The sequence below is a fragment of the Micrasema longulum genome, unplaced genomic scaffold (assembly GCF_059751315.1).
Source record: "Micrasema longulum isolate JH-2025_06_02 unplaced genomic scaffold, ASM5975131v1 h1tg000037l, whole genome shotgun sequence".
Lineage (NCBI taxonomy): Eukaryota > Metazoa > Arthropoda > Insecta > Trichoptera > Brachycentridae > Micrasema > Micrasema longulum.
This window is the reverse complement of record NW_028277244.1, coordinates 225,345-253,080: the sequence shown is the minus strand read 5'-3', so window position 1 is coordinate 253,080 and position 27,736 is coordinate 225,345. Positions and strand designations below refer to the sequence as shown.

General features: G+C 31.2%; 1 long non-coding RNA gene across 2 annotated transcripts in view; it reads left to right on the top strand.

The window, feature by feature from the left end:
• Positions 1-27,736, top strand: part of LOC148285382 (uncharacterized) — a 121,093-nt gene that overhangs the window by 18,182 nt on the left and 75,175 nt on the right. Inside the window, exon 2 of one of the 2 annotated variants that reach the window (XR_015822141.1) lies at positions 17,445-17,682. This is a non-coding gene — a long non-coding RNA (uncharacterized LOC148285382). Of the gene's footprint in view, positions 1-17,175; positions 17,683-27,736 lie in introns of those variants that run through there. The other variant, XR_015822140.1, reaches the window with a different exon arrangement.

Below are 27,736 nucleotides of genomic sequence, written 5' to 3'. Positions count from 1 at the left end.
CTTACCCACTTTTCTATGTCTACCGGTTTCGAGACGAACCCGTCTCTTCGTCAGGACACCAATTAAACCCACTATACACCATCGCCATAGTTGTTGCGCAAAAATATAAAACCGACATTCTTTCTCATCAATCAAATTTCATCATTAAATAAATATTTAAAAAAATACACTTTCGTCTATCACTGAATTTAAAAAAACAGCTTCACAATTCTACTACAAATTTCTTAGAATCGTACTTGAAAATGAAGTTATGCAACAATTTTATTTAACGCGTATTCCGTATTACTGTATAGTAAAAAAAGATAAAATTGTCATAGGTTTCCAAGTTATAGAGATAAATATCATGAACAATATATCCGTTGATCAAAGTCACCTTACGATTCAAATGTTGCCCCATTTTACCATAGCTACTGGCTTCAGGGTTGACGAGAGGGGGAAAAAATCATAGACAAAAATATGGGTCGTTTTAATTTCTATAAATGGCATTACCAATATTAAAATAAATGCATGGTTCTTGGTGTACTGTTAGGTGGATTTGTATTATTTAATTTATTACCAACCGAATAAAATGGCTTTTCTGGAACATCAAATATTGTTTACGAAATTTATGAATGAAATTATTGATTATCAGGACCTTTATAAACACTAAAAGAGTCTTCGAAAAATCCTTTATATGTACAGTATGTTAAATCCGATATTCCTCCCGAGTGATAATACCCTATTCCCTTAACATCTGTGAGGGGAGTTAACCTATTCCTCCTAGTAAAGGGGCGTCGACATGTGGAAAATACAAGATAAGATAATATTGTCTTGTCTCCGCTCCATGAACGGCCTTTACCGCTCAGGACAGAACGCTGGGACAAAACGAAAATTCGGCCGCTGTTCACACGTGAGCGCTGCGAAAATAAATGCTCTTCCAACCTCTATCACAACATGGACTATCCCTTCGTTCTAGTAACGAAAGAACTCTTTTAATACCCACTCCTCGCTCTATTTTTTTGCCTCCTCGTTTGCAGTAGTATCTGCTCAATTGTGGAATGATCCACCAACTGATGTTAGAGACGCCCCTTCTTGATTACATTTAAATCAAGATTGAAATGTCACTATCTAAAAGTTTTAGTTGTTTCTTTCTCCCTCTTCTTTTCTTCCCATACCCTCTCTTATTTTTATAGTAAAGTTTAAATTTTTAATTAATTTGTTTCAAATTTTGTATAAAATTTAAAGATTCTGCATAATTACATAGAATATGTCCATGAACTTGTTATTTTCTCGAACTGAACGGTTTGGGTAGGTTGGAAGAAATTGCTTTAAGGCAATATGCCCGCCCTTATATATATTTAAAATGTATATGTATATAAAGTGTTAAATAAATAAATGCACGACAACGTTTGTTACTAAGAAATTCACGAAAAATATTATTAATTTTATACCAAGATGCATTGGAATTATTAAAAGACGAATTAAATTATAATTTTTTTTTCTGCAGCTATTTTCATAAGATTTTTTTTTGGGAGCGACAAGTTCACGTCAAGCAATTCGCCATTGGTACAAGATCCTGCCCGTACATGTTCACACTAGAACAATGCGGTCACTGGCAGCCGTGGGGGTAATCATTAATCATAATAGCCCGTCTGTCTATCTCGGTGGCGATATCTCGGAACAATTTTGTCATCAAATTGCTGTTTACACGTGGACAACGGTCGAGTTCTAGGACAAAACAGAATTGTGTTGTCCACGTGTAAACGGCCTTTAAGTATCAAGTTTTAACAACATAATCTCTTCGCCCACACAATATATTTATTTATTTATTTAACTTTTTGTACATAATGTTATTTGTACATTGGCGGGCTTATTACCAAATGGCAATTTCTTCCAACCAACCAATAAAATAAAAGTTTTATTTTTATAATTCAAGTTACAGAACATATTCAATAGAAAAAAAAGATTAAAAATTTAAAGATATATAAAAATAGAAATAAACGTATTTGTTTATAAATTACCTTAAATCGAAACTATTACTCAATGGGAAAAAAGAGGAATGAGGAAAGAGGAAAAAGGAAAGGAGGAGAGATTAAGGAAGAGAAAGGAGATGTTTCTTCAGACGTGATTTAAACAGAGATAATGTAGTAACATCTTTGATGGTGGATGGGAGATGATTCCACAGTCGAGCCGCATGGACACTATATGAGTTAGAGAAGAAAGAGGAATTGTGTATGGGTATTAAGAGAGTGCCTTGAGAATGAGAACGAAGAGGTAAACCATGAACTGATAAGCGTGAACTGATACGACATGCTGCCCACATTGGAACTATAATACTGAAACCAGAGTAAGAAACTATTTGATAATATGTTCCCTGAACATGTACGGGAAAGTAAAATTGACTTATTGAGGCCTCTTACATAAGTATGATAATACTTTACAAAACACAAGATTAGGTACCTACATAATGTATTTAAAAATTCGCATATCTTTATAAATAATTCTTCTGCACGTGTTATGTCACTGAACTCCTCCTAAACGGCTAAACCGATTTACGTGCGGTTTTCAGCGAATTATAGATCTTTGCGCTTGTTCGTAGATATTAAAATCTTCAATCTTATATGTAAAAAATAAGTTAGGAATATAAATGTTTTATTTATCGAGCTACCAGGGTTGCATTCGACGAGAATCCACACTCAAAAAATTTAAGGATGTTATTTTTTTCATTTAAATTATTTATTGACATTTCTTGATGGAATTCCATTGTAATGATGTAATAACTTATATTTCCATATAAGTTATTAATTTAAAAAATACTTGGTACACTTCCACTTATTTATTTCTGTACATTGTAATAAAACAATAAATATATTATAGATTAGGTTGTGGTCCTGTGGCTAGTGTCTCGGACTCACGGACCAAAGGTCTGTGGTTCGAATCCCACTCTACCCCAACCTGATTCCCATTTTCTAATAGTGAGTTATTTACAAATCGTTGAAAATGGCCCTCAAAATTAAATATTTGCGTTAATCATAAGAACGCAAATATTTAAAAAAATAAAATATATTTACATTTCAAATAATAGAATATTTTCTTAAAGTACACCGCCGCCAACACATGTTTCAATAATTTGTCTCACTCTGTTCCATTGCAATATTGCGTATTGTATCTTTTTCAACTTATTTTTAAATATACCTACACTGAAGATAATATTTAGTTTTATATAAATTACCCTTACACTGTATAATATTCACCGGTCTGAAGATGCCCATTAGAGGGTGAAAGCGCTAATTGGTCTAAATAAATAAGTGGAAGTGTACCAAGTATTTTTTGAATAAATAACTTATATGGAAATATAAGTTATTACATCATGTTATTTTTTGTTTGGATTTTTTTTGTTTTTTGAACTAGGGATAGCTTCCCCGTTCTAAGGCAGCAAATTATGTATTTTATAATAATATTAAAAAGTAATTATAGTTTTATCATTATGTGTGCTTTTTCAGTCTTAAAAATAAACAATAAATATCCAAAGAAAACATAAATAATACCGAAATCTCTGTATCCTAAGTCCTAAGTCATTACTAGTAAAACAAAAAATCGATTTACGTCCTAGACTGAAGATTTACTTATATCTACGAACATGCGCAGCGCAAAGATCTATGTTTCGCCGAAAACTGCACGTATACCGGTTGAGCCGTTTAGGATGAGTTCAGTGAAATCCCAGGTACAGAAGAATTATATATATATAAAGATCATAGAATCAAGAATAGTCCAGAAACCGCATACGAGCATCAAACGGAAGGCGACTAAATTACTCATAAATGAGTAGTTTTACGTTTTGACCCATTAGTTTCTTTGTAGACGTCGCTCAGTACGTAACTCCTGATTTGAATTAAACTATGCCGTGTTGTGTCTTTATAAAGTGCAGAAATACTGCTAAGATCTTAAAGAAATAGGATGGGATCACATTTTATGTGTAATTAGCAAATGAATGTCTAAGTAGCAAATAAATTATTTAAATTTTTTTTATTTTTTTTTATCTGTCAGATGGTCGAAGAAATCAAAATGGACATTTCGTTTGTGTTGTCAGGGTAGTAATTTTTTTTACCCAACTTTGCTCATCTAATGAGAGAACTAATAAAAATTGGACCTTAGATTATACAACTCTGTGGTGAACATTTGACCGATATTATCTTCAAAACATAAAATATTATTTTACATGATATAAAAATATCCGTTTTATGTCAAATAATTTTTTTAAATATTTTAAGTTCAAAGTTCATTAATTCAATAACTCTTATTGAATGACCCTTTACTTATCTACCTGTTGTTTCAATCAATATTTCCGCGTGCACAATAAAATTTTAGAGAAATTTACAGATTGCTTTTTTTTACCTTACATTTGTGTTCAGATTATTATTTTTCCCATCGTGCAACATTACGTGGTAACATCACGAATGCGCGCGGCGAAAGTGGGGCATAGTGGGGGAATTTTTGGACACAGTCCGATGTATTTAAAAATGATTCTACGCTCCTTAATTCTATGATAAAGATATATCTATATGGAATTGTGTATTTTTTTTTATTAAGGAAAATCTACAGTTATTATATAACAATACAAAATATAAAAAATAGTACATGCATCCAGTTAAAGTTTTTCACAAATATAATGAGAGAACATGTTACACAGTAAAGAGAAAAACAATATATTATATAAGACATGAGAATAAAAAAAGAGCTCGTAAGAAGGTTAAGGGGTGAGGAAATAGAGTGGAGGAGAGGGATTTTCATAATATAGTTGACCAATTTTAAGTTTTGATACTATAATAAAATAAACATAATTAAAAAAACATAAACATATTACACACTGACAAATGTTTCATTTTACAGTGTTTCAAAAAGTTTTTTTTGAAGTCACAAAATTTTGTATTAAAAATATCTAAATGGGGACAAAGTAAATTAAATTTGAAGCAGCTACGATAAATAAAGAGTTTTGAACAAAAAATTTTTTTGGGCAATGAATTATAAAGAAAATGAACTTGTCGTGTTGACTTTACGGGACAATTGATAGAAATACGCTCTAAGACATATGGACTATCGATAAAATTGTTTGAAATTTTGAAGAGGAAAGACAGATCAGAAATGCTTCTACGTTTAGTAAGGGAAGTTAATCTTTGAAAGGAAGAAGAGTCTTCGTACGAGTCAAAATATGTAAGAGATTTACGATCCAGAAGTTAAGGAATCTATTCTGTATTTTATTAAGTTGTAATATATTTTTTTAATTTTTTATTTATTAATAACAAATTAAAATAGAATATTACAACTGAATACATTTTTTTACAATAATCAAATACATATATTTACATTAACGTTTCCCATTACGTAAAAGAAATAAACAATTTTTATGTACATAATAAGGAGTGACGTCTTATAATAGATTATTTTATTTTAATCAAAAATATTTTTAAAATAACATATAAATTACAAAAAAGATCTTAACGATGTTTTCAATCAGTGTTACATAAAGAAGAATTATAGATGTATTTTTTTACTTCTTTCTTAAATATATTGTATTCTTGACTGTACTTATTAATATCTTTGTTCATTTCATTAAAGAAAAATATTCCTCTGAAAGTATAATGATGTTGTGCAGTAGTTGTTTTTAATTTAGGAATTAAGATATTACCACCTGTTCTAGGTCGCGTACTTACGTTTTGAGACCTAGAAATACTACCGTTTATTTTATCTTAATGTATTTGAAGCAAACAATTATTTTTATATATCAATTTTATATCTGAAACCTTGTCTATGAATTGAATGTGTTTTTAAGTACGTATCTTTGTTGAATTACCTAATAAAATAATATAAATAAATAAATGTAGTACACCCGATGGTTTCGTGGAGAATTAATCTAATTTTTATTATGCCGATAAATAATATAACACGTTTATATCATCGATTGTAGTCGCACGGCAGATCTTAAAAAAATCAAATGTAAGGAAAGAAGATTGAGAGGTTCACAGACCTTACGGGTTCCATAAAAGGATCAAAACGATGTCCTTAAAATTCCACCAAAATCCGAGTAAACTGAGAGAACTGATCAAAAGATCTTTCAAAATTCAGAAACGATTTAAGTTATTCATGAAACTAATTCACGCTTTTTACAAAACTCCATCGTCCTATTTGACTATTTGACGATTGGACTTCCTTGGCACAAGACTAATGTTAAAAAAGGTTATATCAGGTGAGTGGCACTAAGTATCTGTATTCTTTTAATCAATAGATGTGTTTTTCTTTCTACAGAAGTAGTTTATTCCTTTTAGAAATAATTCTTTCAAGATGGATTAATGTGGGTTGTAAGTTGTAATACAAGACCTATTATACGCCTACATGTTTTGGGTTTAAAATTTAAAAAGTTTTATAGGAATAACGTAATAAATTTCGGACCGAAAAAATCTATTGACCATTAAAGCCAGTTTTGAGAGTCAAAAACGAGTTCAAAGACTTAAAGAGAATGCCTTAAAAAAAATCTCATGGGAGTCTCACAATAATGAGGAAGTTTAGTGGTTTTTTAAAATTTTCTTAGTTGTTAATTAACTATGCATAATACATATTTTTTTATTTTTTGCATCGTATTATCAGAGCTACAATTTATGGGGTTACGTTTGTTTGAAGGAAATTCAGACCGCATTTTCTCAGGTGCTTAGGTACGGTAATATAAAAATTATTATTATGAATTATGAGTAATATTGCGATAGCGCATAATAAACAATGATAAGAAAATCTTATTGTTTGCAGTTTTGTTGCGCTTTATGAAATGTCGCGATAAAATATTATTTTAATGCACTAGGGAAATACGATTTTTTTTGACAATTTTAAATTGATAAGGGCGTAGAATTTAAATTGAGAAGGGCAAAAAACAGAAGGCGACTTAACTACTTTTAAACTAGTAGTTTTGCGTTTCGACCCATTAGTTTCTTTGTATCTATAGACATCGCTCAGTACGCAACTCCCGATTTGAATTCAACTATACCGTGTTGTGTCGTTTTAAAGCGTAGAAATACTGCTGGGATCAAAAAGAAACTATGGGATAATCTTCCTCATTATCAAGGCCAAACATGTTGGGGTATTTTTATTTATTTGAAAATACATGCATTTTACAAAAAATAAAATACAAGTTTTTATTCATACTCTGTTGATGATAATAATATTTTTTACATCTTTTGAAAAGTTTTTCTAAATATTTTGTTTAGTTTTGTCTGGTAGTTTATTATATAATTTCAGTTCTGGTTTATTTGTCTCGACTGTCCTTGTCTCGTTTTAGAAGGTTGTACATGATATTTTTCTGATATTCTCGTATTGTGTCCATGGTTACTACAATTTTTTCCAAGTTTTAGTTCTTCGTCTACAATTGCATTAGTGGCTAATTTATGGATAAATTTAATTGACTCTCATATTTAATTGCTTATTTTATTTAAAGAGTTCTCTAGTTTCTGTTAGATAGGAAAGGTCATATACTAACTTTAATATTTTATTTTGCTGTCTTTGTAGCCTGTCATTTTGATTTCCTGTTCCCCATGGTAGTTGCATACAACATATTTTTCGTTTGTACATAGGCTTCATACATTAGAATTTTTTCGTTTTTGGAACAAAATTGTTGATTAAAAAAAAAGACTCGATAATGTCGCCACTTTGCTAATTAAACTGTTGATATGAATTTTCAATGTCGATTGTTAGTCCTAAGTATGAAACATGATTAACTTCAGTTGGTCGTTCATTATTTATGTAAGCTTATACTTTATGACATTTTTTTCTAGATTCAAAATCGATAATATTGCATTTTTTTTCATTAAGTGTAAGTAAGTTTGTGTTTGTCCATTTTTTTAGATTTTTTTTTTCATAAATTTCATAAAAAGTACATGTGTTTGTAAAATTCTAAACATATCTACTTTTACACATCTAGTAAATGTTATCACTGTGACTCTCCAAAAAAGAGACTTTCTCTGTTTTAGTTGTTTATTTATAAGAGTTTATATAATTTTAAATACGAGTACATAGAAAAAAAGAAAAATAAAAACATGAGATATATAAAGAAAAAAACATAAAACAATAATACATTCGGCGACCTAATAAATGACGAAATCGTCTGCCACCCCCAAATAGCAGGGGAAGATGAATATTTTTGCCAGAAGAAATATTTAACCCCCCGGAACTATGTGTATGCGTATACATTTATGTTCACAACCCCTAGTTCTTGTTTTCACCCAGGGCCTCAATTGACTTCTAGTTTTAATTAATATATAGTCCCATATTTATTTATTTATTTATACTTTTACATTGTTTGTATTCTTTTTTTATACAGAATAATGTTCCCTCACTGGGGTGGGGTGTCCCGTGCCGAGGAAAACATTTTACAAAATGTGAAACATGCCCAAGATGAGCTATTTAACAAAGTTAACATAATAATAACAATAAACAAACTCGTAATTAATCCAATTAACCCCATTATAATTAACATCATAAACAATAAAAAACAAAAATATTCATAAAAAACATAATTAAATATATTATAAAGACCAATTAAAAAATTGCATAAACAGTGCATACATTTTACCTATTTGGCTTGATCCACTCATCGATCCGTGCGCAACCCACCTCCACTATCCATTTCTTAATAGTAATTTTATATTACGAGAACTTACTAATTGTCCTTATGGATAAAGGAAGTAGATTGTACACTTTAACCGATATACTTTTCAAAAATCAAAGTCCAAATATTTTTGGACTGGTATTAAATTTGAATCCACCTATTCTCCTCTACGGATACGAATCCCACCTAGGCCCAAAACAGCAAACCTCTGAGTTTCGAGAATACATGTCTCAGAAGAATCTTGGGTGTGCGGTGATAGGGTCAAAGCACCAATGAATGACCGCTTAAGGTTTAGCTTGTAGTGAAATCCACATTAAAGGTATAAATTTCATTGATAAAGCGTACAAAATAAAAGAAAACAATAAAAAACACATGAATTTTTCACTTTTTTATTGAAATACGAGTATTACAATTATAATTAATATTACTATAAAATAGCAGAATCACCAGTGAATGACTACTGCTACCCCAGTAAAAATAATACTCAGATTTAGTTAAATCATAACATTATAAAACACCCTAACACATTAGAATATGGATATATTCAAATAATTGCACAAAAAATAGCAACAAATAAAACACTTACCACACCTTTCCTTATAAAAACACTATCAATCTCAGAACAATGTTTATTTATTTGACACTTTATATATATATACAATATATATACATATAAGGGCGGGCATATTGCCTTAAGGCAATTTCTTCCTACCTACCCAAACCGTTCAGTTTGAGAAAATTATAAATACATGGACATATTGAATCTTACAATTTTATACAAAAATTAAAAACAAAGATTAACAAAAATAAATATTTAAAAAATAACACTATACTTGAAGAGAGGAGAGGGGATGTGAAGGAAAGAAGAAGGATAAAATAACAATTTAGATAGTGACATTTCAATCTTGACTTAAATGTAAATAAAGAAGGGGCGTCTCTTACATTAGTGGGTAGATTATTCCACAATCGAGCGGCTACTTCTGTGAAAGAGGAGGCAAGAAAATTAGAGCGATGACAGGGTATTAAAAGGATTCTCTCGTTACTAGAACGAAGAGATAGTGCGTGTTGTAAAAGAGGTTGGATGAGCTCTCTCAGATAAACAGGCGAAGTGGGATTATTTAAAATATTGTAAAGAAGTGATAGAATGTGAATGTTTCTTCTATGCCTGATACTGAGCCAGTGTAGTTGCGTGCGATACTCGGTTATGTGGTCAAATTTGCGAAGAATTAAGATATAACGAATACAAATATTCTGCAATCTTTCTTACTTATCAAGCAATTCAGAGTTAGCATCTGTATAACATACATCCGCATAGTCAAGGAGTGGAAGAAGTAAGCTCTGGACTAATGTTTGCTTAACATTAATTGGTAAGAAATTCTGTATTATTTTAAGTGAGTGCAAACTGCTATAAAGTTTACGACTAACTTCGTTAACCTGATCGTGCCACCCTAAATACTTATGAATACCTGAGTTTTTGACTGGAGCCATGAATGGAATTTCTGTAATATCTATTTTGAAAAGAGGAAGTGTGAAAAAAAAAGAAAATAACGGGAGGACGCACTATTACTTTTTGACAACTCACAGTTCAAAACTTATAGATTTGTTTCTTACCAAAAGATGTGTCCGCCTACTGCTTTTGTCATAGTTTCTAGTGTTAAAAGTTTTTTGACTGGACACATGTAGCAATTCTTATTATATTGTGTTTTATCAACTAATGGTTATTTACTGGGTGGTGGTCATTTACTGGTGCTTTGACCATATGACTTTGTGAGGAATGAAGTAATAAGGGAACGGATGGATCCGGTGACAACTGTCACCAAGCAGAGGCAATACGTTTGGCTTGGCCATGGACTGCGGATGCCTCCTGATAGCATAGCTCTGAATACTTACCTACCCACGAGGCAAACAAAAAATAAAACAAATAAAATATGTAATCGGCTTGATGCTTTAAAATACAGTTGTTTATTGTTAAATAATGTCAAGTATTATTTTCTCATACTGTAAATTCAGTCGCATCTGTTTGCATCGCAAACTCTTAGCATCCTGTTTCAATATTTATACTCGAATGTTTGTCATTGTATTGTTACAGTGACGTCACATCAACGCAATTTATTTTTATCGCGAGTAAGTAAATAAAATAAAATGCATCATGATACATTAAAAATAATAAAGAAAAGAAAATAGCATAATTATATCACAACAGAAATAGATGACTATTTTAAAAAGGGAATATGGAAGTCTTCGTTTTTTATGAGACATTTAAGTTGATCTTCCCGAGCCTTAAGATGAAAAAAATCCGCGAGTTCCCGAGGAGCAACAAGAATACCCGAGCTCAAATGTTATAAATACGACTTTAAAAATATTAAAAAATGTCGTTATGTTTATAAAACTGTTAAACAATATTTTTAGTTTTTAAAGCAATTCATATAATTTTTCATAAAATACTGTTTCGAGAGGATGATATGACATCGCGTGCTTTCACCGTGACGCGTTAAACACCACTTATTTGGACAAAATGGACATCAAGTCGTTGGAACAATAGGCATAATCCCCCAGTTACTACACACGTGCGTTTCCAGAAATTATCAAGCAGCCAGTGGGCCACATGGCGACGGTATCTACCTACTGTCTACAAAAGATTCTCTTCGGACATCTATCTCCCTTGGTTAGCCATGGAGTTAATACAGTGCTTTATTTATTTAGTTTTTTATTGCTTACTTCTTGGCATGAACACTTGACAAATTTACCACTATGCTCTATTTTTTGTAAATTTATTGATATCATTTTAAATTTCCTAGAGTTCATGCGCTCTGTAGCTGCAAGACGTGCTGGGATATTTATTAATTGTACAGCGCCCTTGAGGTGATTTTCACAAAAATGGAGCTATATAAATTATCCAACTATATTTATATATATATATTTATAAATATATATGTATATATATATATATATATATATATATATATATATATATATATATATATATATATATATATATATATCGCGTCCCGCGTTAGCGCGGAGGTACTGCGGGGAGTTAGGAGGGGAAATGCATGTAAAATGTAAAGCATGAAATTCTATTTTTGATGGTTTCAGTACTAAGTGACGTAAAATAAACTGTTTTATAATTACTATATTTCAACATAGATGGAGAACATTTTAGAGAAGGAAATACAGAAGCCTGTAATTGACTGGTTTAAGTGGCCACTTTACACACTGTGTGACATTCATCATTCTTTCGTTTAAGTTTGTGAAGTTAAAGAGCTGAAACCTTTATTGATGTGGGTGAGATTCACATTTTCACCCACATACTAGGCAACGCCTGAATGTTACACAGTGTGTTAAATGGCCCCTAAAACCAGCCAATAACAGGTCATAAGCCCTGTAGATGCCCAGACTTTTGTATTTCCTTCTCTAAAATGTTCTACATCTCTGTTGTAGTATGTTAATATAAACAGCTCCCTAGGGGTTTGAATCCGGTTCACGTCTACAAAAATTTGAACAAACTCAAAATATTTTCTTTGAATTGGCGTTCCATAGTTCGCCGCTATAAAATTGCTTGAAAACCGGAAAAAACGAAAGAGGTTCGAACAATTCAACCTAGTGAAAAATCATCATGTTTTGTTTCATGCGTTTGTATTTATTTGAGGTATAATCAGTGTGGCCAAATATGAAGCAAAGTGTAATCGCATGCAAAAAAAAAATCTCCAAATTTCTTTCTTCCGAAAATTCAGAATAGCACCCCTGTTTTAGTCTACAGGCTACCGAAATGATATAGTACCTAGTGTTCTAGATTCAATTCAAGTGGTCTCATAACAAAGAAAGAAATGATATCTTGTTATTCCACAATGTGTCGATTCGATAAAAATATGTGTTACCCAGATGCTAATTCTCAACTGCTTAAAAGGTAAAACGATTTTAGAATGTTTGTATACATTATATCTTCGCAAATTTGAACACATAACCGAATACCGCTCGCAAATACACTGACTCCTTAATCAGGCATAGAAGAATCATTTACATTCTATCACTTCTTTACAATATTTTGAATAACCCCGCTTCGCCTGTTTATCTGAGAGAGCTCTTCCAACCTTTATCACAAGATGAGATATCTCTTCGTTCTAGTAACGAGAGAACTCTTTTAATACCCATTCATTTTTGTTGCCTCCTCGTTTACAGTAGTAGCTGTTCGATTATGAAATGATCTACCCACTAATGTTACATACCACTTTTTTATTTACATTTAAATCAAGATTGAAATGTCGATATATGAATGTTTGAGTTGTTTCTTTCTCCTTCTTCTTTTCTTTCTACTTTCACCCCCTCCTCTCTTCATGGTGTAGTGTAGATGTTTAGTTGATTTTTGTCTTAAATTTTGTCAAAACTAAGAAAAGAGCTCTGCGCTGGTTTCGACATGTAGAGCGAATGGACAGCGAAAAAACAGCTAAGAATATTTTATTTACAATGCGAATGTTGATGGATGCAGAAATAGAGAAAGACCGAGAAAGACATGGCACGACTAAATTTAACAAATACTTGGAGATGCACATGTCAAAAGCCGGAATAATCGGCGCGCGTGCATGAGAAGATGTATGAATGTAGAGGAAGCGAGATCTGTATGCAAAGATTGAGTGATGTGGCGTTCTATCCTATCTGCCTACCCTTACGGGGAAACGGCATGATGGTTTGTTGTTGCTATTGTTGATACGACTCTCTACGAAACTTTGGATATTTGACATTGTCCCCTTTATATACAAGCCGCCGACCAAGCCGCAGAAATGTCTCAAAAGCTGCAATTTCCAACTATGACGTCAGCAGGTCATTTTAACTTATGACTTATGACCAGCTCATGACCCATGGTTCGGATGACGTATTCTCATTGTGCTCATTCTGTAGGAGTTCGGTCCAGAGTCGGCGGCAGCAATGCTTAGGAGGATTATTGCGGACTGGTGACTAATAAATGCCCTGTGACGGGAGACGGGAGTGACAGGGACGGCTGTATGGGAGTCTGGCCCGACGGTGCTCTGCACTGCTCTCCCAAGGAGAACTATGAAATATTTGGACAGAGGTGTAATAGGAGTTTGTTTATAATTTAACGATATTTTGAGTGTGTCCAAATGATTGTAGAAAAGAACTGGATTCAACCTCCTTAGAGCAATAAATTTTAATACATTACAACAGAGATGGAGATTTAAAAAATATAAAATAAGATGTCTATTTGATCAAGAGTTTATATATTAATGAAATATTTTTATTGTTTAAAAAAGGCTTATACGTTTGTTAAGTACATATTTTTTTTATATACCTATATGTACAGGGTGTTCTTTAAACCCTGTCACATCTGAAACCACAATGATCAGAATGGGCAAGAAGACATATTAGCATATTTAAAAAAAACTGTTTAGAACGAAGAAAATTAAAAAAAATAAAATATTGAAAAAAACAAATAATTGCTTACTTCTGCAGGGGAGAAGCGAGGGTCGACAGTGTACCAGACTCTTCCTTCCCCCCTCCTCGTTTCTCCCCTTCAGATGTAAGCAATCATTTTTTTTTTAAATATTTAATTTTTGTAAATTTTATTTGTTCCAAACATTTTTTTAAATATGCTAATATGTCTTATTGCTCATCGTGATCATCGTGGTTTTGGATGTGACAGGGTTTAAAGAACATCCTGTATATGTAGGTATATAAAAAATATGTACTTAACAAACATAAAGGCTTTTTTAAATAATAAAAATATTTCATAATACATAAACTCCGTAGAGGTGTGTTTATGTGTATTTGTGTGGGAGTAAGTGTTTATGTGTGTGTAAGCGTGAGCATCATTAAATAGCTAGTGGGAGCGTATCGCAGTCAGAGAGAATTAGTCTTAATTTATTTTTAATTAAATTAAGGGGCATGTTATATAACGAACACTATGCGGTCGAATTCATTCTACAATAACATAAATTATAAACATTATTTTATTTGTTTATTTATTTTAAAGAAACAAACAGTCAACAATGATATAGTAACATAAAAAAAATACAGTTTAAAGACAGACCAGCAAAGTTTCTAAAAAAGAATCAAACATATTATTAAATTGTGTAACAACAAAAGGGTGTGTTTATGTATATGTATGAGAGTAAGTGTAGATGTGTGTTTATGTGTATTAGTGTAGGAGTAAGTGTTCAGGTGTGTGTAAGTGTGAGCATCATAAAATAGTAAGTGGGATCGTATCGCATCCAGAAATAAGGAGTATTAATTTATTTTTAAATAAATTAAGGGGCATGTTATATATATCAACAGATGAAAAAAAGCATTATAGTTTGAGCAAGAACGATAGAGGAAAGAGTATTGTGCATAGTTAGTGCTACTGACCGGCGGATAAAATAAATACTTATTTCTTGTCACGCGAAACCGGGGACATTAAGATTAATTTTGGAGAGTAGGTTAAAAAAGTTTACCATATTATTTAATAATTTATATAAATAGCATAATTCAGATATAGTGCGTCAGTTTTCAAGGGTAAAAAGTCAAATTTGTTTGGCAGATTGGCTGTAAGTACAAAGCGTTTTATTGTTTTTATAATCTAGGCATTTAAAAAAAATTCATTGAACATTTTCAATCTTTTCAATGTTTGTTATATATTGTGGGCTTCACACAACGGATGCAAACTCCAAGTTACTGCGTACGAAAGTGTTGTATAAAGTTTTCAATGTATTTTGTTTTTTAAAGGGTTTGGAAATTCTTAAAATGTAGCCTAGCATTTGGTAAGCTTTTTCAACAATAGAATTTATGTGAGACCCAAACAGCAATCTACTATCAAGAATAACTCCCAAGTCTTTAGAATTTTTAAATTTAGAATTCAGAAAGATTTTGGCTAGTTTAATATTCTTGCACAAATTAATATCTAACTGTTTAGATGCTCATGATATCCTTGCTCAGATAAACCTTAAAGTACCCCGCCCTAACTTGCGTACCAATCCTGTCATTGCTGTGGGAAATTATAAAACTAACATCGGATTCTTTTCCCCTCTGCCAAGGATCCTCAGAACAGTGAACGAAATCTCACTAAACGGTACTGTCGATGTGTTCCTAGAGCATGGGCAGGCAGTTAAGAAGCAAACGGTGTTGTCTCTCCTTACTCGCGATGTCACACTTGCCATTTCCGCCTAGATTATGCCATATTTATACCGTTTGTTGATTTTTGTCAGCCTCGTGGTGTAATGGTCAGCGCGTTAGCCTGCCATTCAAGAGGTCTCGGATTCGATTCCCGACATGTGAAAGATGAAATATTTATTCAAAAGGGTGTTTTCACACTATAATATTTCATAGTCCCTGGACTGGTACCTGAAGCGTAAAACTGATCATCTTACCTTCATGTAACAAAAATTATCAAGATACGCTGCGATTGGTGTACGAATTCAGTGCCCTATGCACCATTCGGTGCGGAAAGGAAACGATGATGATGATGTCAATTATACATTTTGTAAATTTAAGTAGATTTTAAGACTGTTTAGATTAAGTATTACTCATTAATGACAATCTATTAGAGCTAACTTAAGCCTATTGATTAGCTTTTAAAATTTATTGAGTTTTTCTGCTGACATTTCTTGGTGGAAATGCATTTTGATTATAATAATTAGCTTTTAAAAAAAAAGTCTCTAACCTCGCTACACCGTGATATGGAATTATCTTTGATCGTATAATCGATAGGGACGATGTTGTCAATTTTTTTTTAATTCGAGATTAGCAAAAAATTACAAATCTGCTTTCCTTCCATACTTTTTACTTTTATTTGCTTTTTATATATATTGATAATTTTTATGTTTTTTTTTCTCATTATGCATTTTGGTTTAATTTAATTTAGTGCGTACTATTATTTGGCATATGATTTATTGCTCCTATTTCTTATATTTCTTACTATAGTATTGAGTGAGTTTCTAGAATACATATCTATATTATCATTTCAATTATGCTTTTACATATATTCTTTTTCTGTTAATTTAAATGATACTCTTCTTTGTTTTTTTTAGTGCTACTATATTTTACTATTATTTTGTTGATATTAATGATACCACTATTTTGTATATTTGATTATGTGTGATTCTTAATTTGTATAATTTATATTTTAAAAATTATTTCTTATTATCTTTTTTGCGTTGTATTCTTTGGAATTCGATTACTTATTACATTTACCTTTTTTTTTCTAGATTGTTATTCTATGTCATAATAATTTTATCTATTTAATTTTACTATGTATTTTTATTGTTATTTATTGTGACTTGATACGGGCATAGCCTAAAAAGCCTAAATAAGTTCATAAATATTTAATTTTGTAATTTTGAATGAATAAATAAATTGTGCGTATTTTTTTTACCATAACTCAATGTCATTGAATAACATTAAATAATTAATAAATGGTTTGTTTCTATAATGCGTGTCTTTATTACAATACATAGTAATAAATGCAATAACCGATTCGGATCTGCTCCACCCCACACAAAAGTCTACCCCAAACAGCACACGCCAAGCCGCGGCCGGCCTCAGTCGATACAGCTGTCTGGCGCAGCTACCATCTATCGCATCCGACGTCACAATAAACTATTCTTCCTCTTAAATCGCGTGCAGTTAGTTATCAACAAAAAAAAAAACAAACGTAGTCCAAAATTCTCGAAGGAAAAAAAATCACAACGAAGTACCTACCGGTCGAAAAATACAGCGCGTGTATTTTGGAACACGGATCAATATTCGTTTTTTTAAATCTCATTTATCTGTTGAGTTTTGAATTTCGATTATCTGACAGATGAAAAAGTTGCAATGTTTTTGACAGTTTTTTAGTGCGGATTTTAGTAAAATTGTGTTTGTAAACAGTTTGCCGTGTTACTATAAAATATTGTTTATTTAGGAATGTAAACAAAAGTGGTTTTGACGTTAAGTGGGCGAAGTTTTATACCGATTTGTGTTTTTTTTATTGAAATTTGTGAAATTTATTTTGATTGATTATATTATCAATCTAATTAATTGGCTATCTTTTGATTCCTCGGACATTTTGGAAAGCTAACTATACTGTAAGTTGTTCATATTATTTTACATTATTTTTTATTTGAAGTAGTTTGGGGTAACAATTTAGCAGGTAGCAACCCGATGAAGATTTTATTGATTTTCCATGTCGAATTGGCGCCATGCAGTTTTTGACTATTTTTGATTTTAGGACACAAATTTAAAACACCTTTATGGAATACTTTACAAAAATATATTTATGTATGTTAAGAGATATAGTAAAATATATGGATTAAATTTGTTTTTGAAAAGGATGTTATACAAGTGTCATTTAACCAAGTCAAATAAAATAAAGAATATTCGTTTTATCAAAGCGATGATTTTTTGAAATTTTGTAATTTTTAAATTACCCCGCGTGTGACGTCACAAATGAGGAAGTTCAGTGGTTTTTTTAAAAATTTTATTTGTTAATAGACTGTTAAACTAAGTCAAAAACTTTTTTTTTTAATTTTTACATATCGTATTATCGGCGCTACGATTTTTAAAAGTTTTGTATTTCTGAAATAACTCCGCGTGTGACGTCAGAGGTTCATTTCCGCATATTCTCATTCAGTTCTTCCTATTGATCCAGAAGCGACAAGCAGACCGGAAATCTTCCATAGCTCTCAGATCATAGGTTGATTCACATGAACCAGTGACGTCATTTAAAGTAGTGCGTTTTTATCAAAACATTTTTTATTATTTTTTCTGTACATTTTCAAGAAACTTTGCCGTACAATTTAATGCACTAATTTTTACCCCGCGTAAGAAAACATTTTTGTATCCAATTTCCCGTAGGGCTGAAGTTCCTCATTCTCTTCGGTGGGTTCCGCTGATTGGTGAATTTGCTTCCCGAAAACCAGAAATCTATTATTCGTAGATTCGGATAAATTAGTGACGTCGTACAAAGGAGTTTGTTTTTATAAAATCATTTTTCATTATTTTTACTCCGTAAAATAAATGTTTGTGTTTGAGTACCTTAGAGTATATACATCTGATACCCCAAGTTAAGTACCGCATTAAGTGATTTGACTTGTTTTGGACTAGTTGGTTCAAATTATAAAAGAAGATTAAAATACAAATTAGCTGAGGGATGCTTAAGATGATATACGATACCAGACAATATTGATTAAGTGATATTTGAACATTTTTTTCTGTCAATTTCTCAATAATGCCTCCCCGATACTGTGCAAAAAGGACAACTGCACGTTGGTTTGCCTTAGTAAAATCGACGTTTCGCTGTCCCGTTTCCGCACCCCAAAACTGAAGCGTTTTGTTTTTTTTTTCAAAAAAAGAAGAGTTTCAGAATTAAATTTTCTGCCTCGGCACTTTTTGTGTTTATCATATTTGTATACCGTTTGTCCGAAAACGGCAGATAAAACTTTCCGAAAACGGGGCTTTTTTTGAGTTTTTTGATGGTCATATCTCCCATTAGAAAAACGATAGAAACACGCCAATGGTCTATAGTGTGAACAAAATCATTTCTCTAATGCCATAATCCACGGTGAAAATACGGGAATACGTTTGTATGAAGAAAAGTGAGACCGCGTTTCCTTTTACATCAAAAAATTTCTGATAACCAACTGATTTAAAATTTGTGGATATTTTAAAAGCAGGTATTTTTTATATCACACGTCTTTTATTTCTATAATAAATTATCATTCACTTCCACCAAAAATTTCTCCAGTAAACTTAAATGCTTTTTTAACATAATATTTAAAACCATATTTTTGTGAAAAAAAACCTATAATGAAACGAAGGTATATTTTTTCTTAACCTCGGGTTGTAGTTATCAAAATACCTCTATTTTTTGTGAGCCACTCCCTTGGTCAAAGAACTCTGTTATGAATATTGTTGTCGGGTGGGCTTGTTTTGTTTTTTTTGTTACCCTGTCTCGTCTTTATCGTTTATAAATCAGGGTTTTGTTGTTTTGTACGCTCACTCCCTAATTTATATGCCATCACCATGATTTTATGACGCCTTCTTATGCTAATACACGCCATTCAAATAAATTAAATGGTATTGTTGTCCCTTATAAGCTTGACTTATTTACTATTGATGGTTTCTTTTTGAAGCGTGGTTAATTTCATTTAACTGACTCCTTTTAAACCAATTTGAAATAACCGAACACCATTATCGTAGGAACCTATTGCTATTTTAAATTGTCTAATTTTTTAGAATGGCAATAATAATAATAATAATTATGGATAACTTTTATAGCGCCATTTTCGTAATATAATACCTCAAGGGCGTAAGAGAAAGTGTTTAAAAAAATGCTAATGACAATTTCGAATTATTTAATGTTTGTGTTTCTTTTACTTTTTATTTTTTCGCTTCTGTATTGTAGTTTTTTTAATTTTTTAATTTGATTTATTTTTTGTTTTTTTACAATAAACATAAGTGATAAAACAGAGTATTAAAAAAATAAAGCATGATTACATAGCAATGAAATACATATTAATAGTAAAAATAGTAAACAAAAAATCCCACAAAGGCATGGCCTGTTCGAGGGTATACAAGAAAATGTTAATGAATTTTCGCTCCTATAATAAATAATGGACAGTTAAAATATTTTTGTGTAACATAAGAAAGAAAAAATAAAATATCCTCTAAAAGATAATATGGTATTTTTTAATAGTAATTATAAAAGGAAATCAAAAATATTTAGAAAAACAAAAAATGGCTTGATGATTTTAGGAAACATATAACGTCCTTGGAATTTTTTTTCGTATAAATTGAAAAAGGCCACAAATAGAAATTTTACTTAATTCACTAGAACTATTTAAAGTTTTTAACATGAGCTTTTGAATTTTTAAAAAATAATCTTACTTCAATATTTATTTTTTAATATCATTAGGTGCGTTTTTAAAGCTGTATCTATCTAATTATGAAGTTTTATGTCATCACCCATAAAGCTCTGAAGTTATCCACCAAACAAAACGCAAAATGCCAAAAGGGCTGTTGTACGATTTCAGTCATTTATAATGCAAAATCAATGGGACTCTTTTTTTTAATAGAAAAAATGATCGATTAAAATCTCATTTTTGCAATGTAACAAAATTTCTGGGTTTATGATTTATGGCCTTTTTTAATTTAAGCAGCTATATGTTAAGATATTAATGATAATTAAACTTAATTAAAATCACAAAATTGTAAAAATTGATGATAAAAACATTATGATTTAAATAACGTCATTTTTAAATCAATAAAATTAGATTAACTAAATTACAATAAAATGTCCATATTTGGACATAATATCAATAGTTGAACACCGTTGTGAAATGTATGATATTAAATTTAAAAAAAAAAACAACGTATCTTAGTATATACATTATGTTCCTGTTTAATTACAGATTTTTAATTTTATTTCGCGTTCTATCGTTTTGAAGATTATTTGTTATTTTATGAGTTCCAATAATAAATTAAAATTACTAACTTTTTACTAACATTACTAGTCAAATTATGTTGCATTAAATTAACTACCCTACAATTTTGCAGTAGTTTATAAAATTAAATAAATTTATAACATAAGTTTAAACTAATATCAACAATATTTTGAGTTTGTCCAAATATTTGTAGACAAGGACTGGATTCAACTCCCTGGGGAGCGGTTTATATTAACATATTACAACAGAGAAGAAGAACATTTAAGAAAAGGTAATATAGAAGTCTAGGCATTTACAGGGCTCATGACCTGTCAATGGCTGGTTTAAGTGGCCACTTTACACACTGTGTAACATTCACCATTCTGCCAATATTTGAACATCTATATTCCTTCAATTCTTTCATCTGTTGATGTTTGTGAAGTCAAAGAGCTGTTGTAAACTAATATCGTACAGAACACCACACAGATCTATCTTTGATCTTTATACACAAATGCAGGTACATAGATTATTTATAATTGGATTTTTGTGCCTTTTTTATAGATGTTGAGTATCTAATGATAATATTCACAAATATTATTTTGTACTGAAAGTTTGAGCAGACTAAATTTTCGGTAACTTGAAAATCAGTCAAAAACTCAACCAAATAGCAATTTAAGCGTTCGTGAAAGAATGCAAGGTCAAAATATGTATTGTCCTGAAGATAAAGAGGGAATAGATAAAAAGAAAGAATGGGCTATTTTACTTCTTCATATATCTTGAGTTTGTCAAAATGTTTGTAGACAAAAGGCTGGATTTCAGCCCCTAAGGAGTCATTAAGATCGACAAATTACAGCAGATATGGAGAACATTAAAAAAAAGGGAATATGGAAAGCCGCAAGAGGAAAAATTAGCAGACCCTGATGTATGGGAGCGAAAGTTTACTAGGGATGGAATGACTGTGAAAGATATTGAAAGGAGGGTGAGTGCTAGGAACAGAGTGAACGGAGCACTTAAATCAACCTTGGCAAATAAATGTTTGTCGCAAGAGTCAAAATTAGCAGTTCAAAACGGAGTCCTGGTCCCGACCCTGATGTATGGGAGCGAAGTACGGACTTGGAAAAACAGGGATGAAAGTAGGCTGAATGCTGTCGAAATGCGATCTCTCAGGCGAATGTACGATAGATGCACAAATGTAGAGATCTGTACATTATGTAATGCTGAGATAAGCATTATTGACAAAATTAAGAAAGGAGCTGTGCGCTGGTTTGGACATGTAGAGCGAATGGACAGCGAAAAAACGGCTAAGAATATTTTATTTACAATGCGAATGTTGGTGGATGCAGAAATAGAGGAAGACCGAGAAAGACATGGCATTACCAAATCAAACAAATACTTGAAGATGGACATGTCAAAAGTTGGAATAATCAGCGCGCGTGCATGAGAAGTTGTAAGAATGTATATGAAGCGAGATCTGTATGCAGATATAGAGTGAAGTAGCGTTCTATCCTCTCTGTCTACCCTTACGGGGAAACGGCGTGATGGTTTGTTTGTTCTGTAAGTGCCTAGACTACCATATTCTCTTTTTCATATATCTTATTTAAGTAAACGTGAAACTGTGTTTAAATTATAAAATGATTAAATATGGTAATACTTTAATATTTTGTTGTTATTTAAATTTATTTTTGTAAATGATACCATTCAAGGGTACACATAAATAAAAAATTAAATAGTCCCTTAAGTTTGTTAGGTAAAGTCGTAATAATCTGTTAGTTTAATTTATTGCAACAAGTGGATATCTTCATATATCTATAGAATTTAATTAAGCTCGTAGATTAAAAATAATATTTTTTTATTTTTTTTACTTATTTGTTATCTAAACAAATTATGCTTATTACATGCATTATACCGATGTCGTATGTATTGTTTATAGTTTGTGAACCCTTATAAATAAAATAAAAAAAATCTAAGTACAATACGTCTTGAAACTACAAAAATTAGATACACTATAAAATTTAAGCTCCCTGTTTACTGTTTAAGATTTCAATTTATTTATTCAATTAATTTTTTTTTGTATACAATACAAAACATTAATATAATGTGTCCTCACTAGGGTAAACCGCGCCAAAGATTAGTAGGTACATTACACTGAACTTTTTTTTTTCTTACAATTTTTATTAATTTATTGAGTCACAGGTCACAATAGGGAAATATCACATACTGCGTATATCGATAAAAATATATGAAATGGATTCACGATAATAAATTGTATTTTCAAAATCAATGTGTATATTGTGGAAAAATACATAATTAAAAAAAAAATACGTCACAAGAAAAACGCGACATGTTTGGCCTTGATAGTTGTGACGTCAAGATTCGTGACAATGTTCTAAATCGATTTGAATGGTCAGGAACAAATAAACATGAATCGTGACGTATTAGGGGCGTGGCCAATGGAATTACCGTTTTTGAGGGAATTCAAAATTACAAATATAAAAATATTTTTTATGCTACTAATAAGTAACAAAAAAATATAATTTTACTAAATAGTATTTCATAGACCTTTATTACTTTAAAAATGTTTAAAAAATGAGATATTTCGCTATTCTCACTCCATGAACTAAAGTCATGTTTTAAGTTGGTACGAATGATATACTTAAATAATATTTTTATACTAACTATACTTCTTAACACTGATCCTATCTTTCATTTCATTATATTGTATTTTATTAATTTATGTTGTTTATATACTCATCTTCTTTTTTATACCAACTTTACTTCTAAACACTGTTCTATCTTTTATCGCTTTATATTGTATTTTTAAAATTTTATGTTGTTTATATACTTATGTTTTATACACATTCCATGTATGTAAAAGCCTTATGGGCGTGAAAAATTAATAAAATAAAATAAAATAAATAAATATAAAACAACAATAATATTACGCTAAACAAGAACATTATGGAAAAATAACAATGCAAATGAAATATTTTGGCATTCTTTCGTTAGTTCAGTGCTACGGGATGGATGTATTCTTACAAGCGGTTAATGTCGAATTGTGAAGTTTCAAGAAAATGTATGAAAAAAATAATAAAAATGAACTAATTTGAAACGTCACAGGTTCATGACATATCATATCAGTAAATTATAGCGTTGTTTTGTGTTAGTGATAGATTTCCGGTTTCCGGATAGCCATTGTTTTCCACGTTTAGTGTGTTTTGGCGGGTACGGAGTTCTCCTTTTAAATGTCAAAAAACTCACAAATTTGAACTCATGACGTCTCGGACGGAGTAATTATATAACAACGACCTTATCTCCCTTAGTTCTAGATCTACCACTTCCTCGACTCATGAAAGCGTTTTATATATTTATTTTGTTTGTGTAAGAAAAGGTTTTTGGCTTATATGTTTTTGTGTTCCATTTAGTTATAAAGCTGTTCAACTTCAAGTCCCCAATTGAGTTGCAGTAACTTCGAGGAATGAAATTTAAATGTAATAATTTAGATGTATTAGCTTGGAAAAAAACTTTTCATTGATAAGTAGGTACCTAGGTACTTGTTTGTGATTAAATTCCAAAACTAAAAATTGTTAATATTCATATATTGAATTTAAGTAGGTACCTAGCGGAGGTGGTTCCTTAGTATGTTCATAAGTGCAGTGCACTGCCAAGCAAAAATTTGTGTAAATAATTTGTGTAAATAAGTAATTTTATTGAGAGTAAAAATATGTTATAAGTAGGTAGAAAGAAACAGGGATTCGTTGCAATATTATACACGTAAACATCATAATATTCAATACTAGCGCCAAAAGATCTAGCGAAATCGACTCTAGCGGACGATTTTCTCATCTTGTCTACGCATGCGCAATCGTCCCAGTGCATATTCTGTTTTGCACAATCTTTTACCCCGAATTCGTAAGAAATATATCATATCTCCTAAAATCGTCATTTGAGCGAAACAGACAATGCTTCGTACCGATGAATTGTGCGTTAGAGAGAGAAGATAATATACATATTCCGGGCATTGCCAACGCATGCGCAGATTTAAAATTTGTTTGTAATGTCACTTTGAACATGCGTAATGACATGATATTAGTACGAATTTAGTTAACTATAACGTGCGTATTATGTTGCGTATTTGGCGTTTCTGGTTCCGATGCGCGGGTTGTCATACTATTGCTCGTTTATCACGTCAGACCTATCATATTATTATAATATTATTGAACTGAATAATATACAGGTTGACAAAATGTAAAAAAATGCACTGCCAATGTTTTCGGTCAGGAGCCGCCAGTGGTACCTAGGTACTTGTTAATGGTTGTAGTCCAAAACATAAAATAAATATTTTTTCAAATATGGCATTCATTTTGCAAACGTCAAACTCCGGTCTTCTCACCAACTGAGACGTGTACTTTTGTATGAATACTATTTTTAAAAATGTATTGAATTTAATATTATTTTAGTATTACCAAAAATCCCGTAAAAAGAAATAAATGGGTAGAAATTATGAGGAATTTAAGAAAAGAATCTGATTGTGATCCACAAAAAACAAATGCTGTTTGTAAACATTCAAAAACAAACTTTTTTAAACACAAAAAAATAACATCCTTCAATTTTTTTGTGTATACATTCTCGTCAAATGCAACCCTGGTAGGTGGATGAAAAAAATATTTATGATTCTAACTTTTTTTCATAGATTCGATTGAAAATTTTAAGCCGTTTAGGAGAAGTTCAGTGACATTACACTTACATAGGAATTATATATAAAGAAGATAAATAATAATAATTAAAAAATTACGTAGCGACGATAATACGACACATAAAAATATAAACCAAAATGTTTGCCTTAGTTTTATAATCTTTTATTAAACAAACAAATAAAAAAACAATCAACTTCCTCATGAGGAAGTTAAGTCATATTTTTAATTTGGGTGCGTCTACCACATCTTGATATTATTTTCATCGCTTAGTTTTGTATTATTTTGTCTTTTAATATCTCCCTCATTACTTAAATATAACATACTGCAGCAATAATCAATGCCAGGAACTATAATACACTTAAATATAAGCAGAATTTATCAACTATTCTTCAACAATATCATAAAGATCTTCTTTTCAATTCAATCGGGGCTATTATTAGAAACAGATTAATAATCCGAAACGGCTGACAGTACCTGTTTGTGCGAACTTCCTAAAATGGATCCTGCCACCGAGACTCGTTCGTGATCATGTATTATGGAGCAACGGAAGGAATGTCATGATGCGACTGACCAAAGACTGAACACTCAGCCAAGTATTGATTACAATACTTTCATTTAAAAGAATGTAAGTATTCTTGCCTAAAGGGGATGCTCGGTTTGACTTTTCTTCATACTAACGTATTCTCGTACTTTTTTCCTGGATTATGGCACCAAAGTGATGATTTTTTTACCTACTATAGATATCCACTATTGGCGTGTGTGTTCCATGAATAAATGGTCTTTTATATCATCCGAAAACCTTTTTAAATACTTAGTTTCATCTGCCGTCTTCGAACGTTTTAGGTCTTCGGAAATATGACCACATTTCTGATTATCGTAGGCAACTGAAATGGCTCAAAATTAGACAGCAGAGAGACTATCAATCCCTCTCACTTCTGTTCAATGTACTTCATAGTCCTAACGCTCCTATATACCCGCGTGAAATATTTGAACGCTTATCAGTTCATAGTTTACCTCTTTGTTCTAATTCTCAAGGCATTCTCTTAATACCCATCCACAATTCTTCTTTCTTCTCTAACTCATATAGTCACATATAAGGAATCATCTCCCATCCACCATCAAATATGTTGCTGCATTATCTCTATTTAAATTACGTCTGAAGAAACATCTTCTTTCTCTTCCTTAACCTCTCCTCCTTTCCCTTTTCCTCTTTTTTTCCTTTTCCCCATTGAGTAATAGTTTTGATTTAAGGTAATTTATAAACAAATACGTTTATTTCAATTTTTATATATAGTTAGCTTTTTAATCTTTTTTTTTCTAATGAACATGTTCTGTAACTTGAATTATAAAAATTAAACTTTTATTTTATTGGTTGGTTGGAAGAAATTGCCATTTGGCAATAAGCCCGCCAATGTACAAATGACATTATGTAGAAAAAGTTAAATAAATTAAATTAGAAATTAAAACGTACATTTAATACAAAATACAAAATACAAAATCGGGTTGTGGTCCTGTGGTTAGTGTCTCGGACTCACGGACCGAAGGTCCGTGGTTCGAATCCCACTCTACCCCAACTCGATTCCATTTTCTAATAGTGAGTTATTTACAACTCGTTGAAAATGGCCCTCAAAATGAAATATTTGGGTAAATCATAAGAACGCAAATATTTCTTTTTATTTAAAAAAAAAAAAAAAAAATATACAAAAATATAAACTATTTTTGAAAAATCTAAGCTTAAGGACACTGAAAATTTCTTTTTGATGCTTTTAAAAAAAAATCCAAATCAGTTCAGTTTTGGGGTAGGGGATACGGAAATACGAGACCTCAATTTTAGTTAGTCATAATCACTCCGACGTGCAGTTGTCTTTTTTGCGCAGTATTCGGGGAGGCATCTGCGAGAGAGATGAACTAATTATTCCTAAGCCTGTTAAGACGATATGTAATTGATAATAAATTATTGTTCCTGGACTCCCACCTGGAGTGCAAGACTGATCGCCTTACCTTCCATGTAAATAAATATTTAT